Genomic DNA, 9,606 nt, shown 5'->3' on the forward strand with positions numbered 1-9,606 from the left:
TGAAATTTTTCAAACAGATTGAATTTTTTGAGGTGATCCTGAAGCTGAGCCAAAACAACCTTTTCCAAAACCTTAGACAAAAATGAAAGGTTGGAGATCGGACGATAGTTTGCTATCACTTCAGGATCCAAAGAGGATTTTTTTTAATGAGGTCTAATTTTTGCGGTTTTCAAGGCCAGTGGGACTAAGCCGCTCTGGAGAGAGTGATTAATGATATCAGCAATAAGAGGGCTTATATCCGATACATTAGCTTTTACCAGAGGAGTAGGAAAAGGGTCCAGTGAACACATTGAAGGCATTATCCTCTGCCTGATGCCCTCAACTTCTTAAACTGTGGTACAGAGGAACTGGGAAAGGCACCCCATTGGCTTTGATGTAGAAACATCCAGCGATGGAGGGCTGGAGGCAGACAATGAGGAGCGGATGATGTCCACCTTAGAGGTGAAATATTCAATAAAATGATTGCACTGCTCCTCTGTGAAATTATTACGGGCGTAGGTGTGAGGATTGAGTAAATGATTCATCACGGAAAAAAGTTGTTTGGAATTTCCAGGACTGTTGTTGATTAAATTTGAATAGTATTGAGATCTGGCAGTGGTCAGTGCCCTGGAGTAGTTTTTTTGGTGTTCCAGCTAATAAGCTAATTTGTGGACCGTTAAACTGGTTTCAACAAAATGCCACTCGAGGGCTCGCCCAGCTGCTTTCATCTGTCGAAGCTCACTTGTAAACCACGGGGCAGATTTTAAAAAAGAGACCACTCGTGATTTAAATGGGGCATGGGTCTCAAGGATGTTGTGGAGCCCATTGTTGTAATAATCGACTAATTCACTGACAGAAGAAAGGTGGGGAGCAATGGAGAATTTCTTAATGTCATCATTTAAATCAGTCAAATTTATTTTTTTCAGGTTCCTGAGGCAGATACAGCGCTGTGGTTTAGAGTATAGTGAATTTGTGGGTAAATCCATTCAGACAATTTTGTCATCAGAAACACCCAGATCAAGTACTTGGAGGTCAGAGATGAGGACTGAGTCAGTAATGACTAAATCGAGGGTACGGCCCTTGTTGTGAGTGGGGACCTCGACAAGTTGCCTCAGATTTAGGCAGTCCATCATCTCTTAAGCCTGGAATCAATGATTCTGCTTTGGACTGCTTGAATTCTGACTGATACTTTTGCATCTCCTAGTCTAACTCCTTGTCTTTTCCACAGAAACTCTCCACAGCTGTGCCTCAAGGATAAGTTATGGTCCAGTTCTCTTTTCTCTGCACATTTGTTTTTTAGGTAGTGTTATTTCTTCTCATGGATACCACCTGTAGGCTGATGATGGACTTATCTTCCTCTCATTTCCTTCCTACAACCACAGGTTTCAGCACAGAACTCTGGCTGTATCTCTGCCATCTCATCATGGGTGAATGATCATCACATTATACTTAGCCTTTCAAAGTCAGATATCTTGTATTTGCTTTCTGATTGCCCTTCAAATTTGTCTCTAAGCATTGCCTTTGAAAATGTCAGTCTTTCATCATCAGTCACAGTCAGGAATCTTGTATTAACTCTGGATCCCTAACTTTCATTCATCAAATATATTTCTTCAATAACCCAATCCTGTCTTTTCTTTCTTCATAATATTCAGAGGATCGTCTAATTATGCTAAGTGACCTGTTGTTCAGGCACTGGGACTCTCTCAGCTGGACAACTGCAACTCTCTCTCTCCTGGTCAGGCATCCTCCAACTGTTATCAAACCTCTCCAGCTCCTCAAGAATGTATCTGCTCAACTGGTGTTCTCTGTTCCTCATTTAACTTCTACTACTCCTTTACTTTTGTCTCCCCACTGGATTCCTGCTGCTGCAAAGATCCAGTTCAAAACTCTTGTCTTGAACCAAGTTTTCTGAATAGATCTGCTCCTCAAGTGTTTGGTCTCTCAATAAGTTCCTTAAAGAAGTCTCCGTTCTGCCTGTGCCAGTTTGCTGACCATCCCTCTTCTTGCCAGATGTGCCAATATTGTTCCAAAGTTCTGGAATGATCTTTCTTTGTTTATGTATACTGCATCCAAAATGTGCATGTTTATATATTTTGGAAGTGTTCAGTTTCCCTTCTACAGGACAGCTGTTGTACTGACAAAAATTTTAGAAAATGTATTTTTCCCTTGGTATAGTTACAGGTATAGTAATAGCTCTCTCTTGCTTATTTTATTTTGCTGCTTTTAAAGCTTACAATCAACCAATTATGGTTGCTGTCCTCTACACAGCTTCAAATCCAGGTGCATCCGAGGACTTAAGGATGTCTTATTCTGACAGACTCAAAGAATTAAACCTGTTTAGTCTTGAGTAGAGAAGGCTGCGTTGGCACCTAATCCAAGTCTTCAAAATTCTCAAAGTCATTGATATAGTAGATCCAGAAGAATTCCTTCAACTTAATGTTGAATCACATTCTCAAGCACACCAGTGGAAATCAAGGGGAAGTGCATTTAGGACCTAAGCCAGAAAGCACTTATTCATGCAAAGAGATGTGGGAATATGGAACAAACTACCAAGCCAGGTAGTCTGTGGCAAAAACCTTGACAACCTTTAAGAAGCATCTGGTTGAGATACTGGGACAGCTTAGCTATTTGGTAAATAAAGGAGACTGATAGACTGAATGGTTTCCTCTTGCATTTCAAGTTTCTTATGTTTTTCTAAGTCACTTTGGATAAATATATAATAATAATAATGACACTGTGTAAATAAAAAAAAGGTTTTTGCCCATTAAAGGTATGGAAAGAATACAAGAACATTAAAGCAAAATCAAAATTAATGAGGAAATCATCCACCACAGCATAATGCTATTTGAGTCGCATTATAATAAATAGTATGCAAAACTTCGAGTTTACACTAAGACCTATTTTTGAAGCAGTTTCCATCCATGGTTACGGTTAAAACACTTATGTTTATAGATAAATTAGCTACATATGAAATTAGTGGGCAACTCAAAATGGGATGAGAAAGAATAGGACTAAACATATAATAAAACCATATATATTCCTTATTTTAAATATTCATATAAATGTATTTCATTATTTTATATTATAAATCTTAGCAGCAATATATCAGAGCAAGAGGTCTTCCCTCCTGTTTCAGGGTACCTTTTCGTATTTTATGTGACCTAACATTTTCTTTCTGTTTCCTCCGTTAGTCTCACATTCAAAATGAATCTATCAAACTCGTTTGTTAAGGTGTCTCAGTATTTAGCCCGATGCTTAAAGATGGTCGAGGTTTTCGCATCAACTACCTGGCTCGGTAGTTTGTTCCAGATTCCCACAACTCGTTGCATGAACAACTGCTTTCTGGCTTCAGTCCTAAATGCACTTCCTCTTAAGTAAATGCTCCCTTTGAACCTGTTGCTGCTGTAATAAAGCATCGGCGGCCTCGATATAAATAAATAATTCAGAAAAAACATACTGAGTACATCTGTATTTTTAAAGTATTTGAGTTTACAAACTTGTGAAAAAGTCAAGCAAAATGACACGTTTTATAGGCTAACTAAAAAGATTACAATATGCAAGCTTTCGAGGCAACTATAATTACAAGTACGACCTAATACATCACAGTGAGACCGGCGATTCTTACGAGTATTACGATAACAACTTGTTACAATACGCTCGACTAGTATAAAAAAAACAAGAATTAGGTTACATATTTCTTCCGGCTCCACTTCCCCAGTGGGCGTGTCAATTCCAAAAAGGAGATACGCTAACTTGTGATGGTATTAACCACTGAAGCTGTGAAAATGACGTGCGTTTCGCAAGGGCTAGTCTGTATTCAGAGAAGTGATTACGCTTTTGTTTGAACGTAGTCCTTGCTTTTCTCGCGATACTTACGCCAAGCTGCCGTGGCCGAGCTGTTTTGCAGCCTGCTCAGCGTAGGCGCCATCTTTTTGCACTAAGGTTCGGTGGTCGAGGAGGAGATACGAAATATCCTTTCGCAACAGAGTAATAATTCCTGCAGAGAAATTTGGACCAAAACTTTACTCATTTTGTTAATACCTCAAACTTGAAAAATTATATTAGTAAAATTGTATCTTCTTTCGGTAATTATCAGTATTTGCATAGTTGTTTAAATAATACCGTGCCGCTGTAAGATCGCCGAATTCTTACTTTTATTTACAGAAGCTGCAAACAACAACATCTGACACAAGTGCTCTGTTTTATTTACTTGAAGGAATCTGTAATACAGGTTTAAGTTATTTTTCTGCCAGGCTTGATTTTTTTTTTTTTTTAAATATTTTATTTTTTTTTAAATTTACTTGAAAATGAGAGGCGGATCATATGGAGATCGCGACCGGGACCGCGGAAGGGACAGAGGGTAAGTAAATGTCGAAAATATCGCATTTTGATATACATTGTAGCATGCCTTGTTGTCTAGATAATGACGCGTATTTACATCATTGTTTGTTTGTTTATGTACACATTTTTTTTCCTTTCTGTTTCTCCAAAATGGCGTAATACGTCCGGCCTACTAAGTAATGGCGCAAGGTTTTGTTATGAGGTTCATTTGATGAGACGAATGTTCTTAGAGCGAAACTTTGAAATGTGTGTTTAGTATAGTTAGAAAATGTGGAAGTAAAATACATAGTATAATAAAGATCTCGGTTTCTGTATGTTTTTGGTGGTTTTTGTATAATACAGTGGAAATTTTTGAAGCGTTGTGAGATATTTATGGGACAGTTGTATTTCGTCTGGAGAGGTGCCGTAAAAATCACAACACACCGCATTGTTTTTACTTCAGTATTAAGAAAGTGGGCAACATTGTTCAAAGTCACTAGTGACCTTTGCACCCTTTTCATACTGACAGTTGCTGTGATTGTGTTCAGAGCGTTATTTATTTATTTGTGGAGCTGGAGGATAGTAAGCTTCTAGAATACACCACTTAGATCTCTCCTGGCAGCCTCAAGTTATCTGTGAACTTTGTGGAGTTTTGTATTCTGTTACGCTTTGAATTAACCCTTTTGTTTGAAAATGCACGCAACCCGGGATTGTATTATTTTTTTCACAAGTAGAACTGTTTTTAGTACTTGCTTGAAGGAGCCTACAGCCCTCCTGCTGTGGGTACCGGGTACTTTTTTGTGTGTGCTGTCGTCTCTGCTTAAGATGCCGATGGTGTGCATTGCCAAAACGTTTGGATTTGGTGTAGCCTAAACACAACACAATTCCAATTGTAGCTCCAATGATGCTTGGAAAACTCGGTGCTTCAGTTGGCGAGTTCAGCTCAGGAGGGGCATCGTTAGTGTAACTCTTACAAAAACTTTGTTGACATGGAGGAGGTGTCTAACAATTGATTTTTGCAACGTCATAACAACATGATTCCATTGAGCTGTGCAGTTTTGAAGCAGTGAGCCTTATTGATATTTACAACTGGCTATAGTTCAGCAGTTAGTTAATGGACAGATGTTGTTTTCCAATTCTGCTAATCAGTTTTTACTTTTCTGTGTGTTTTATCAAGTCTGCGTCTTTACAACAACAACAACATTTATTCATATAGCACATTTTCATACAAAAAGTAGCTCAAAGTGCTTTACATAATGAAGAGAAGAAAAATAAGACAAAATAAATTAAAATAAGAAAACATTAGTTAACATAGAAAGGAGTAAGGTCCGATGGCCAGGGTGGACAGAAAAAAAAAAAAAAAAAACTCCAGAAGGCTGGAGAAAAAAATAAAATCTGTAGGGGTTCCAGGCCACGAGACTGCCCAGTCCCCTCTGGGCATTCTACCTGACATAAATGAAATAGTCCTCTTTGTAGTTCGGGTTTTTCACGGAGTCACTTGATGCTGATGGTCATACAGACTTCTGGCTTTTAATCCATCCATCATTGTTGGAACATCATGATGCTTTGGGTAGATGGTGGTGGCGCACGCCACCACCAACAGGACACCGGAAAAGGAAACAGAAGAGAGAGTAGGGGTTAGTACACATTTTGAATGAATAGTTATTATAATGAATTGGATATACAGAGTATCAGGATTAAATTACAGTGAAGTTATGAGAAGGCCATGTTAAAATAATGTGTTTTCAGTAGTTTTTTAAAGTGCTCCACTGTATTAGCCTGGCGAATTCCTACTGGCAGGCTATTCCAGATTTTAGATTTTTATATGTACTAATTCTGTATTTAGTAATTTGTAAAATCTATACTTGGCGTTTTACCTGAGAACTTGTAACAGTGCTCTGCGCTCAATACAAAAATAAACTGCATTGCATTGAATCCTCCTTTGTCACCCTCATGTGTGGGCAATAGGCAGGACTCCTCTTTTTGGCACCTTTACAGCTGTTCAAGACTTACAACACTTTTTGGTCATTGCTCCAACTGTGCTTTATGGTATTTTCAGTCTCATATTTTTTATGTCCATTACTTGATCTCAGTATGTCAACAACTGGCTGTCGCATTTCAGCCTAAAACAATTTAGTTTTACTTATGGTGATGGACATTCAAGTGATTTTTACATCTCTGGAATCTCAGACTTATACCCCAGGAAAGCAACAATACATGAAAGGTAGCAGCAGTACAGTTTAGGACCAAGACCAACTGAAAAGCTTGTAAGTTTGTAATAGAGGCCACTTTATTTGGTCTTTTTATATAGTATATGTACACACACACCCCTATACTGTTTAGTGATGTCGCACATTTTGATCTCTGTGTATTTAAGACTAATACTCTTACTCATTGTTTTTTCTTAATGCAATTACTTTTATTGGAGCTTAGTTTCTTTGAAAATGTTTATAAATTATTATATGTAGCTAAAAGTTATGGCGAGCCAGCAATTATAAATTTAAATTTAGTGGATTGTGAATGTGCACTTGAATTCAGCCTAATATTTAGAATAACGGACCATCTTTGAAAATAAAACACTGTTCATCTATCAGACAGGAATAACATTATCCTATTAAAAACCACAAAATAATTACAAATACACAGCATATGGATGAATGAAACCCCTAAAAACATTTCAAAATACATTAGTAGGTCTCCAGTATGTACCACTTTTGAAAACGGAAACCACAAGGGTCAGTCATTTGAAAAGAAAGCCACTGACAAGCATCAGAGCAACAGGAGAAGTCACAGTGTGAGCAATCAGGAGTTTTCATTAATGTAAAGTTTCTTTGTAAATTTGAGTCAAACATTTGAGTTATTGCTTGTAATGTTTATCATATCATATAAGTGGGGCAAAATATGAAGATGAGGCATCAAAGTGGCATCTCTGAAAATTCACATAACATGTAAAGAAGGCTTACGACACGTTTACTTACGCGAGTTCTGTTCATAGGATATGTCCTATTAGCCGACCCCGTACCATGTCAGTTTAAATGACTGAAAATCACTGCCCATGTCACGTTTAGCTATCATGTGCGAAGCATTCAGCAGAGTCGTGATTGTCCTTTTTTTGTCAGGCAATATCGCATTGTCTATGTCCTTTTTCAGTGTGTTTTATACATTGCATTTCTGGATGATCATCAGCTCTCCTGCACACACAGCCTACCCCTCTAACTAAAGACAAAATGTTTTTGTGTTGGTAAGTTGTAGTTGTAATGGGTCACTGGATATGTCACATTAGGGAGTTTGCTTCACAGGAGTGTGCTGCTGGCTTTCTGTAATTCACCAAGATTATGTAAACGAAGGATGAGACTGCAAATCACAGGAAAAGTCATCTGTGAATTTCCCATCGGGATTAATAAAGTATCTATCTATCTATCTATCTATCTATCTATCTATCTATCTATCTATCTATCTATCTATCTATCTATCTATCTATCCATCCATCCATCCATCCATCCATCCATCCATCCATCCATCCATCCATCCATCCATCCATCCATCCATCCATCCATCCATCCATCCATCCATCCATCCATCCATCCATCCATCCATCCATCCATCCATCCATCCATCCATCCATCCATCCATCCATCCATCATCCACCCACCCACCCATCTATCTATCGTGATATAAGCTTACCACAGTATCATTTCTAGGGTTGGTAAAACGGATCAATGCAGAATGAGTCCCCAGTAATCATTTTAAGTAGACTGGTTGTGAGTAATTTGTTCCCCAAATCTTACATTCCAAATTCGCCAACTGTTTGTGATGCCTATTGACTTGGAAGAGTCTGAAGTAAATTAATATGTTGCTTTACAGATCGTTGAAAATCTATAATGTTTAACTTAGCAACATGTTCTGGCCCTGGCTGTTTTTGCAGTGAAAGAAATATCAGTTCTTATCATTTGGTAGTAATCAGGTAAACCACTTTTACTACTGGCATTTGTTGTTTGTCAAATAAAACATCTTTAGTGGCTAAGCTCAAATGGCTTTCCTACAGACTGTGTGACTGTATATCTTGCAACTCCAAACTAAAGGAACCCTTGTATATTTTTATAACCATGTAAAAAAAAAAAAGCAAACCTTTCTGAAAGGTTCCATTACTATAATTCTATAGTTTAGCATTTCAACAGCATGAGATCTTTTTTATAATGACCAAGTAATGTATACATATGTCTCAGTTTCCTACACTGCCTGGCCAAAAAAAAAAGTCGCCACCAAAAAAAAAGGTCACACACTCTAATATTTCGTTGGACCGCCTTTAGCTTTGATTACGGCATGCATTCGCTGTGGCATTGTTTTCGATAAGCTTCTGCAATGTCACAAGATTTAGTTCCATCCAGTGTTGCATTCATTTTTCACCAAGATCTTGCATTGATGATTGTAGAGTCTGACCGCTGCGCAAACCCTTCTCCAGCACATCCCAAAGATTTTCAATGGGGTTAAGGTCTGGACTCTGTGGTAGCCAATCCATGTGTGAAAATGATGTCTCATGCTCCCTGAACCACTCTTTCATAATTTGAGCCGGATGAATCCTGGCATTGTCATCTTGGAATATGCCCGTGCCATCAGGGAACACAGCTGTTCAGTCCCAATCCCTTGAGTTCCCTTCGCATTGTGCATGTGGAAATGCTCTTACTTTCACTATTAAGCATAGACCTGAGTTCTACTGTTGTTTTTCTTCGATTTGATTTCACCAAACGCTTAAGTGATCGCCAATCACGATCATTCAGGATTTTTTTTCCGGCCACATTTCTTCCTCGAAGACGATGGGTCCCCACTATCCTTCCAGTTTTTAATAATGTGTTGGACAGTTCTTAACCCAATTTTAATAGTTTCTACAATCTCCTTAGATGTTTTCTCTGCTTGATGCATGCCAATGATTTGACCCTTCTCAAACAGACTGACATCTTTTCCACGACCATGAGATGTGTCTTTCGACATGGTTGTTTAAGAAATGAGAAGCAACTCATTGCACCAGTTGGGGTTAAATAACTTGTTGCTAGCTGAAAGATAATCACCCATGCAGTAATTACCCAATAGGAGGCTCGTACCTATTTGCTTAGTTAAATCCAGGTGGCGACTTTTTTTATTGGACAGGCAGTGTATTTATAATGCATTTACAGTAATGTGTAAATTTTAGGTAAAGATTTACTGTTCCCTTAAGAACAATGTAAAGTGCAGTGGAAAAGGATTTTCATCCTTGCCAATGTCCATGTTTACTGCAATTTGAAGCACGGAGTGTATTTTGGTGTTCAAATA

This window comes from Erpetoichthys calabaricus, chromosome 12 (genome assembly GCF_900747795.2).
Source record: "Erpetoichthys calabaricus chromosome 12, fErpCal1.3, whole genome shotgun sequence".
NCBI lineage: Eukaryota > Metazoa > Chordata > Cladistia > Polypteriformes > Polypteridae > Erpetoichthys > Erpetoichthys calabaricus.